Source organism: Amblyraja radiata, chromosome 3 (genome assembly GCF_010909765.2).
Source record: "Amblyraja radiata isolate CabotCenter1 chromosome 3, sAmbRad1.1.pri, whole genome shotgun sequence".
NCBI classification, from domain to species: Eukaryota; Metazoa; Chordata; class Chondrichthyes; order Rajiformes; family Rajidae; genus Amblyraja; species Amblyraja radiata.
In genome coordinates, this window is record NC_045958.1 from 34,902,069 (window position 1) to 34,912,343 (window position 10,275).

A 10,275-nucleotide genomic window follows, 5' to 3' on the forward strand; every position below is an offset into this window, starting at 1 on the left:
ATACTAAATATGGAGCATTTCAGAGAACATTCCAGGGTGTTTCACAGGGACATAGTGCCACAAAGGATGACTGCTCGGTCAGAAAAGGACACAGTATTTAAAAACATTAAAATACATTAAAATGTACTTGCATTTTTACCTAAATTTTAGCTATAAATTTGTGCTCTGGCAGCTGATTTCATATACCCACCAACCTATGTGTAAAAAAAAAGTTGCCCTTCAGGACCCTGTTAAATCTTTCCACTCTCACCTTAAAACTGCTCTCCACATTTTGACTCCCCTACCCGGGAAAAATATTGTGACCATTCAACTTATCTATGTTTAAGATGGAACTGCAGATGCTGGAAAATTGAAGGTAGACAAAAATGCTGGAGAAACTGGAGATGCTGCTGAGGAGCGAATGGAGATGCTGCTGAGGAGCATCTATGGAGCGAAGGAAATAGGCGACGTTTCGGGTTGAGACCCTGATTCAGATTAATGTGAAGGTGGGGGAGGGGGGGGGGGGGGCAGGAAGAAGAAAGGAAGAGGCAGAGACAGTGGGCTGAGGGAGAGCTGGGAAGGGGAGGAGAAAGCATGGACTACCTGAAATTGGAGAAGTCAATGTTCATACCGCTGGGGTGTAAACTGCCCACGTGAAATATGAGGTGCTGCTCCTCCAATTTGCGGTGGTCCTCACTCTGGCCATGGAGGAGGCCCAGGACAGAAAGGTCGGATTCGGAATGGGAGGGGGAGTTGAAGTGCTGAGCCACCGGGAGATCAGGTTGGTTATTGCGTACCGAGTGGAGGTGTTGGGCGAAGCGATCGCCAAGTCTGCACTTGGTCTCACCGATGTAGAGCAGCTGACACCTAGAGCAGCGGATGCTTATCTATGCCCCTTGTGAATTTGTGCACCTCTCCTCCCATGCTTAAGAGAAAATAAATTGCAGCCTATTCAACCTTTCCTCATAAGTCTAGCCTTCCAGTCACAGTAATATCCTTTGGATGCCCAGGAATTTGGACATCCTTCCTCTAGCCAGGTGACCAGAACTGCTCACAATACTCCAAGCAAAGTATTACCAATGGCTTGTACAGTTGCAACATGATACCCCAACTCCTGTTTTCATGTGCTGACTGATGAAGGCAAACATGCCAAACACCTTCGTCACCACCGTGCCTACCTGTGTCATCACTTTCAGGGAACTATTACTCTGTACCACTGTTCTACTATATTCCCCAGGACCATACATTTAGGATGCAAGTCCTGTCCTGCTTTAACTTACCAAAATGCATCAACTTCCACTTGTCTGAGTTAATTTTAGGTCATAAGGAATAGGAGTGGAATTAGGCCATTCAGCCCATCGTTTGATACAAAATGGCAGATCTATCTCTCCCTGCTAACCCCATTCTTCTGCCTTCTCCCCGTAACCTGTGACACCTGTACTACTAATCAAGAATCTAGCTATCTTAAAAATATCCACTTGGCCTCCACAGCCTTCTGTGGCAAAGAATTCCACAGATTCACCACCCTCTGACTAAAGACATTTTTCCTCATCTCCTTTTTCCTAAAATACCGTCCTTTAATTCTGAGGTTATGACCTCTAGTCATAGGCACTCCCATTAGTGGACACATCCTCTCTACATCCACTCTGTACAAGCCTTTCACTATTCTGTATGTTTCAATGAGGTTTCCCCTCATCCTTCTAAACCCCAGCGAGAACAGCTTCAGTGTCGTCAAACACTCATATATTAACCCACATTCCTGGGATCATTCTTGAAAACCTCCTCCCGACCCTCCCCAGAGCCAGCACATCCTTCCTCAGTTATGGTGCCCAAAATTGCTCACAATATTCCACATGTGGCCTTACCAGCGCCTCATAGAGCCTCAACATCACATCCTTGTTTTTGGATACAAGCCTGCAATTTCACCTGCCATTCCAGCCCTCTTACCCAGTTCAATAGATCCTGCTGTAATCTTAGATAATCGTCTTTATTGTCCACTGCAATACAAATGTTGGTGTCATCCACAAACTTACTAACCGTGTTACTACATCCTTAATATAGGTGACAAACAATAGAGGACCTCTCACTGATTCCTGTGGTACATTACTGATCACAATCTGAATAACCACCCTCCACCAAGCCAATTTTGTATCGTATTGGCTAGCTTCATAGGACCATAAGACATTGGAGCAGAATTGAGTCCACTCAGACATTCAGTCATGGCTGATATAGTTCTCCCTATCAACCCCATTCTCCTACCTTCTTCCCATAACCTTTTGCGCCCTTACGAATCAAGAATCTACCAATCTCTGATTTATAAATCCAGCTCACCCTGTATCCCATGTAATCAAACTTTTCAGACTAGCCTAACATTCCAAACTTCTTTGTTATGCGCAGAATGCCTATTTTATATGCAGTGGCGCAGCGGTAGAGTTGCTGCCTTACAGCGAAAGCAGCGCCGGAGACGCAGGTTCGATCCTGACTACGGGTGTTGTCTGTATGGTGTTTGTACGTTCTCCCCGTGACCTGCGTGGGTTTCCTCCCACACTCCAAAGACGTTCAGGTATGTCGGTTCATTGGCTTGATGTAAATGTAGAAATTGTCTCCAGTGTGAGTGGGATAGTGTTAATGTTCAGGGATCGCTGGTCGGCGCGGTGGGCTGAAGGGCCTGTTTCCACGCTGTATCTCTAAACTAAACTGACATACATACTACATTTCAAAAGAAGCTACAATTTATTCAAAAGAATAGTGTCTTCTCCAACATTAAAAAAAATACATGTATAAAAACTATCATATTAACAATCCTCTATGATCCTACTATTAAAATCAATCTATAATCACAATGAATAATGCAGAACATTTCGTTAAATATTCAGTTCTTACTCCATCCTATTCTATCACAACCTTCTTCATATACTTTGGCAATCCATCTATGTCACATCAGTTAGGTTAAGTTAGGGCCATTCAGAAGCCCAATAACAGAGGGAAATAAGCTATTCCTGGGTCTGGTGGTGTGCTCTTCAAGCTTCTATGCCTTCTGCCAGACAGGAGCAGGGAGAAGGTGGAAGGACTGAGTGCGACGCCTTTGATTATGTTTTTCTGTTTTCCAAGCCAGTGTGAAGTATAAATGGAATCAAAGATGGGATATCTTTATCTCAATCCTCAGTTAAAGAGGTTGTATAAAAAATAAACCAGAAAAAAGCTCTCTGCACCAGTTTACACAACTTACTCTGCAGCTTGTCAATGTTGTAATCTAACTTTTGCAATGTGTTTCCTGCTTTCAGTTGGTACCACTTCATTACTTAAGTAATACTTGAATGAAACAAGTCTATTGTAATTTAAATATATAAATCTCAAATAAATTACTGGAATAATATATACCTTTATATATACCCGTCTGTAGTCTGTACTTAGAAAAAAATGGGTATGTTCATTGACCAATTATGGATTTGCTTGCTTTAAAAGAGCTGATAATGTTCCAAAGTAGCACATACAGCATAAGTGCCTGGATATTGATTTGAGAATTAAATTGAAGCTAAATTGGACAGTGCTCACACAAAAATAATTAAATCTGAATATCTGGAAATGAGTGTTATCTTATCCCCCCACAGGCAGCAAGAAATGGTACCGTATTGACATTTTCAACATTAAAATCCATGTAATGCCATGAAATTCCAGTTCAAAGTACTCACTATATATTAAGATGCAAGTGAATAATCACCTGCTTCAATAAATATTCACCTGCTTCAATAAACTGGAATCTATTTTATTCCAAATTTTATAGGTGCTGGAGATAATTTTACAGTTACTGCCCCTTCCCTCTGTCCAATCTACCAATATGCCTTTTAAAATAAACTACTGAATAAACTACATAAGAATATTCAATACTGGAAAACACTCCCCATTTCTATGCTTGGGAGAATTAATGCTATAAAAATGATTTTTTTACCGCAACTGCTGTACCTACTTCAATTAATTCCGATATATATCCCAAAAACCTTTTTCAAAAAAGTCGACTCTATTGTTACAAGTTATGTCTGGGATTATAAGAATCATAGAATAAGTAAAAAACATTTATGTAAGTCGAAGATAAATGGAGGGATGGCTTTGCCAAATTTCTTATTTTATTTTTGGGCAGTCCATATTAAAAACATGAATTTCTGGCTGGAAGAAATGGATCAACAACCAGATTGGTTAATGATGGAAAAGGAAGACTGTCTATCTTTTGAAATTGGACCGATCATATTCGCCCCCACAAAACTGCACAAAAAAACCTATAAAGAAAACCCCATAATACATAGTGGAATACGAATTTGGAAACAAATAAAAAAAGATTTAAAATTGAATAATATACCACTCTGCCTTCCCATTGTAAATAATCCTTTATTCAAATCATCCTTTATGGACAAAGGTTTCACACAATGGAAAAATTATGGAATCAAAAATATAGGACATCTTTATGGGAAAGGCACTTTTCTTTCATTTCAAGAGTTACAACAGAATTATGGACTGCACTCAAATAATTTCTTCAGATATCTACAAATTAGAGATTATGTTAAATCTAATACACAAGTCTACAGGAATAGGGAATCAGAAATTCTGTATGAATGTTTGAACAAGCATCCTAATACTGAAAAACTAATAGCTTATATTTATAACACCCTACTAAACAACGAGGTACCACCGACCGAACCATATAGATACAAATGGGAAAATGAAATAGGTCACCCTATCACGAAAGATATGTGGGAAGAAAGTTTACAACAAATACATCAATGTTCATTAAATGCCAGACATACTTTAATACAATTCAAGGTCTTACATAGACTACACTACTCTAAAATAAAACTAAATAGAATCTTCCCACAAATCTCTCCTATTTGTGATAAATGTCTACATCTAGAGGCTAATTTAACACATACCTTTGCAAACTGTATAAAACTTAAACATTTCTGGACTGATATTTTTGAAATAACTTCAGAAGTTATTAATACAAAACTGGACCCAGACACAAAATTAATAATACTTGGAATATCAGGACAAAGCTTAACACTCACAACAAACCAAAGAAATTTCCTCAACTACAGTATAATAACCGGAAAAAATTAATATTAAAATTTTGGAAAGGCCCTACAACCCCCACAATTAAAATGTGGATTACGGAAATGTCGGAGACCCTATACTTAGAAAGAATTAGACTTGTCTTAATGGACAAACAAGAACTTTTCCATAAAATTTGGGCTCCATTCATTAACTATCTGAAGGGATAGATTGGCACAGCACGAGGACCCAACTGAAACGAACTCAGGACTAGATGAAAAGCCATACTTTATAACCTACGAACCTATCTCCATTGACGTATTAAAGGTAACCCATTCCACCTCCCTTGTTTTTCTGTTGTGTTTTTTTTCTCTTTTCTACTTGTAACTTTCTACCCTCTCTTTCTCCCTCTTTCTATAAAAAATAAAAACACTAGAAGCAGAAGTAATTGATAATGGAAAATTTTAATAATGTATGACTGATATATATGAAAAGTTTTTTTACTATAATATGTAACTACATTTTATAATATGTCTACTTCTAATAAATAAATAAATAAATAAATTAATTTAAAAAAATTAATCGCAGAGAATTGGGCCTCTGCTAGTTCCGATACAATTGGATCCTCAACTTCCTCATTGACAGACCACAATCAAATTGGCAAGGGCGCAAAAAGGAGGTAGAGGGACAGGATGGAGTCGCAGATGGAGCAGCAGGACACCAGACCCCTTTGGCAGGGGCTATGGACTATAACTAACTATCGGAGCAGCCCACCCTCAAACGGAAGTGCCGGCACCCCCCCCCCCCCCTAGCTGATGACCTGAACTCTTTCTGCGCACGATTCGAGATGGGCAACATCACCCCTAGCTCGCCGGCTAACAACACCGCCAACGTGCTGGCTAGCGAGGCTGGAGGGAGGTCCTCCGCTGGGGATGTGCACACATTCTCGTTGTCCGAGCACGACGCGAGGAGGGCTCTGACGTGTGTGAACACGAGGAAAGCTGTAGGCCCAGATGGTATATCTAGATGAGTACTTAAGTCTTGTGCTACTCAGCTAACTCCGGTGCTCACCACAATATTCAACCTCTCCCTGTCCAAGTCCGTGGTCCCTGCCTGCTTCAAAAGATCCATACCAAAAAATGCCTCCCCAGCTTGTTTGAATGACTACCGACCGGTGGCCCTCACCTCGGTAGTCATGAAAAGCTTCGAGAGGCTGATCAAGAACCACATCTGCGCCTTCCTCCCTCGGAACATGGACCCGCAACAGTTCGCATACCGTCCGAACTGATCCACGGATGATGCGGTCTCCCAGGTTCTGCACACCGCTCTCTCTCACCTTGACAGCCAGAATGGGGGCTACGTGAGGATGCTGTTCATTGACTACAGTTCAGCCTTCAATACGATAGTTCCCACCAGACGGGCCGAGAAGCTGCTGGAACTGGGGCTTAACACTCCCCTGTGTGCCTGGACCCTGGACTTTCTCACCGCCAGGCCCCAGGTAGTCAAGATGGGAAGACATACATCGAGCACCCTCACCCTGAACACAGGGTCCCCCCAGGGTTGTGTCCTCAGCCCCCTACTGTACTCCTTGTACACACATGACTGTGTGGCCAGGTTCAGCTCCAACTCCATAATCAAGTTTGCTGATGACACTGTGGTGGTGGGCCTGATCTCCGTTAACGTCAAGAAGGCCTACCGGAAGGAGGTGGCTGATCTGGCACTCTGGTGTCAGGCCAATAGCCTCCTCTTGAATGTCATAAAACTAAGGAGCTGATTGTGGACTTTAGAAGAGCACAACATCCGAGGACGTACACACCACTGGAAATAAATGGGGCTACTGTGGATAGGGTGAGCTGCTTTAAATACCTGGGAGTCCACATCACAGAGGATCTGACATGGACCTCACACACTGCCACACTGGTGAGTAAGGCAAGGCAAGGCAAGGCAAGGCAAGGCAACTTTATTTATATAGCACATTTCATACACGAGGCAGACTCAAAGTGCTTCACATAAAAACATGTCATACAATAAATGAAATAATAAAATGAAATAAAATAGAAGAACTAAAAGAAAAGAAAAACAAAATTAAAAATGCATTATAAAAAGTGCAAAAGTTAAAAGTGCAATGTAGTTAAGATTTAGCTGAAAGCTAAAGTAAACATAAAAGTTTTCAGTCTTGTTTTAAAAGTGGTCAAAGTTGAGGCAAGTCTTAAATCTTCAGGAAGTTTATTCCAGCTATTTGTTGCATAGTAACTAAATCCTGCTTTCCCATGTTTTGTATTTACTCTGGGAATCACTAGCAGATTGGTTTCAGAAGATCTTAGCGGTCTAGAAGGCTTATATAGTGGAAGCATGTCAGTGATATACTTTGGCCCTAAACCATGTAGTGATTTATAGGTGAGCAGCAGGATTTTAAAATCAATTCTCTGACATACAGGGAGCCAATGTAAGGATTTAAGAATTGGTGTAATATGCTCAAATTTTTTGGTCTTTGTTAGAACTCTAGCAACAGCGTTCTGAACAAGCTGTAGCTGCCTGACAGTTTTTTTTGGAAGACCTGCAAGGAGACCGTTGCAATAATCTAGCCTACTATTAATAAAGGCATGTACAAGTTTTTCTAAATCTTGAGCTGACATGAGTCCTCTTAATCTTGCTATGTTTTTGAGGTGATAGTAGGCCGATTTTGTTACTGATTTGATGTGACTGTCGAAATTTAAATCTGAATCCATAATGACCCCAAGATTTCTGGCTTTGTTTGAAGTTTTCAGGGACAGAGAGTGAAGATGTTGGGTTACTTTAAGCCTTTCTTTTTTAGCACCAAAAACAATTATCTCCGTTTTGTCCTTATTTAGTTGGAGAAAGTTTTGGCACATCCAGTCTTTGACTTGCTCAATGCACTGGCACAACAGATCTATGGGGCGATAATCATTTGGTGATAGCGCTACATAGATTTGAGTGTCATCGGCATAGCAGTGGTGGTCAATATTATTATATCGCATGATTTGCCCTAGTGGGAGCATGTAGATGTTGAATAAAGAGGGCCCTAAGATCGAACCTTGCGGTACTCCACACGTCACGTTTGTTGGTTCTGATACAAAGTCTCCAATGGAAACAAAATAGTTCCTATCTTGTAAATATGACCTGAACCAACTTAAGACTGTGCCTGAGAGCCCCACCCATTTTTCCAACCTGTCCAAAAGTATTGAGTGATCAACAGTGTCGAATGCAGCACTGAGATCTAATAGCATTAATATTGAAACTTTGCCAGAGTCTGTGTTAAGACGGATGTCGTTTACAACTTTAATAAGAGCGGTCTCGGTGCTATGAAGAGGTCGAAATCCTAGTGAGTAAGGCAACACAGCACCTTTACCACCTCAGGCAGTGAGGAAATTCAGAGTTTCTCTGAGGATCCTTCAGTGCTTCTACTCAGGGGCCGTAGAAAGCATCTTTTCCGGCAACATCGCAATCTGGTTTTGGAACTGCTCTGCCCATCGTCCATGGATCTGTCCCTTCCTTCATTGTTGTTTTTTAGTATGTGTTAAATGGATGTTTTAGTGTTCTTTAGCTTGTGTTATGTGGGGGGTGGGGGAGGAGGGGGATCGGGGGAAACATTTTATAATCTCTTACCTCGACGGAGATGCAATTCGTATCGTATCTCCGTCCGCACTGCAGCCTAACATCGAGGAGTTGGCAGCCTCTGCTGGAGACCAACTTCGGGAGTTCCATCCGCGGGAGACTGCAAGACTTAACATCATGGAGCTTGAGATCCCTGTCGGGGATTGACCTTGGAGCTCCAACTGTGGGAGACTGCGGACTTTAACATTGTGGAGCACACTTTCCTTGGTTAGAGACCGACTTCGGGAGCTCCAAGCCGCAGAAGCTTCGACCGCCCCTACGTGGGGGCATCGATCGCCCCGACGCGGGAGCTTCGACTACCCCGACCCGGGGGCTTTGATCGCTGGCTGTGGGAGCATCGATCGGCGGCTGCGGGAACATTGATCGCCCCGACTGCGGATAGTTCGAGTCCCCTGACTAAGAGGAAGAAGATTAAACTTTATTGCCATCCATCACAGTGGGAATGTGGGGAATCTGCTGTGGTGGATGATTATGTTAACTTTTATGTAGTTGTGTGTTTTCTTGCTTTTTTTTGTATGGCTGTGTGGTAATTCGAGTTTCACTGTACATTAATAAGCGAGTTCGGTATTTCAACTGCACATGCCCAGGTCATAGGTAATTCGCGAGAAACATTCTCGCCAGCTGAGCTGCTGCGTTTATACAGACCTGCGCTTCATCCGTATTTTCCAGTTTTGCTTCTTTGAGGTAAGAAAATACTGCTTTCAAAACTATTAACTAGGTGTATTTATGGTTCATTTGTACAAAACTACTATGATTTTGTTGGTTTTATTGCTTTATGCAGTGTTTTATTGCTTTATGCTTCAGAGTGTATAACTGTTATACCAGTGTCTCAAACTAATTGCTATGTTCAGTAGCAATAATATTGCTTTAATATTACTGAACATAGCAGTTAGTTTGAGACACTGGTATAACAGTTATAGGCTCATTGCAGTGATTAATGTGCCTGGTAAGAACTTCGGCAAATGAACTTTTACAGTCATCTGTGATATATTTGGATTTGTTCACACCTTGGAGTATAGTAATGTAACTTTATCAATGGCAGTATGTAGGACATCGGCAGTAAATACGGTGATCATTCAGGTTTTATTTTATTATAACAAACTGTTGAAACAGACTCTCTCTCTCGCTACTGCCATTGCAGTGTCAACCCTTGTGGGTTCATCATTTACATGCCGCTGGAAATTAAATGTCGCCCCGCTCTCCTCCACTCTCTCTCTCTCTAACACTCCTCATGAACAGCCACCCGCTACAATAGGCAGAATAGTCCTTTCTTTTGTTAATCCTGCCCGCAGTCTCTGATGGGGCCGGTTTCACGGACTTAACCGTGACCGGCCGCCTTTAACCAGGCTTCTGGGAACTCGGCATCTGATGGGGACGAGGAGGGTTCCAGAGGGAAGGCAGTGACAACTTAGAATCCGGCAGCAGAGTGGCTTTGTTAATGGATTCATTCCACAGTGAGTTCAGTTCAGAAACAACACACCCCAGTAGATCTGCGGGCACTGGTGCAGGAGATCGATTCAATTATTGACCAACAGGCGATGGAATCCGTCTGTGACAGACTCCACAGTGAGACGTGTACACAGGATCTGATCAATAACTCAGGCACAGTGAATCTCACAA

At 41.9% G+C, this 10,275-nt stretch overlaps 1 protein-coding gene across 5 annotated transcripts in view; it reads right to left on the reverse strand.

Moving 5' to 3' along the window:
- prune2 (prune homolog 2 with BCH domain) overlaps nt 1-10,275 on the reverse strand; it is a 318,918-nt gene that overhangs the window by 120,690 nt on the left and 187,953 nt on the right. The gene's annotated exons all lie outside the window — the stretch shown is intronic.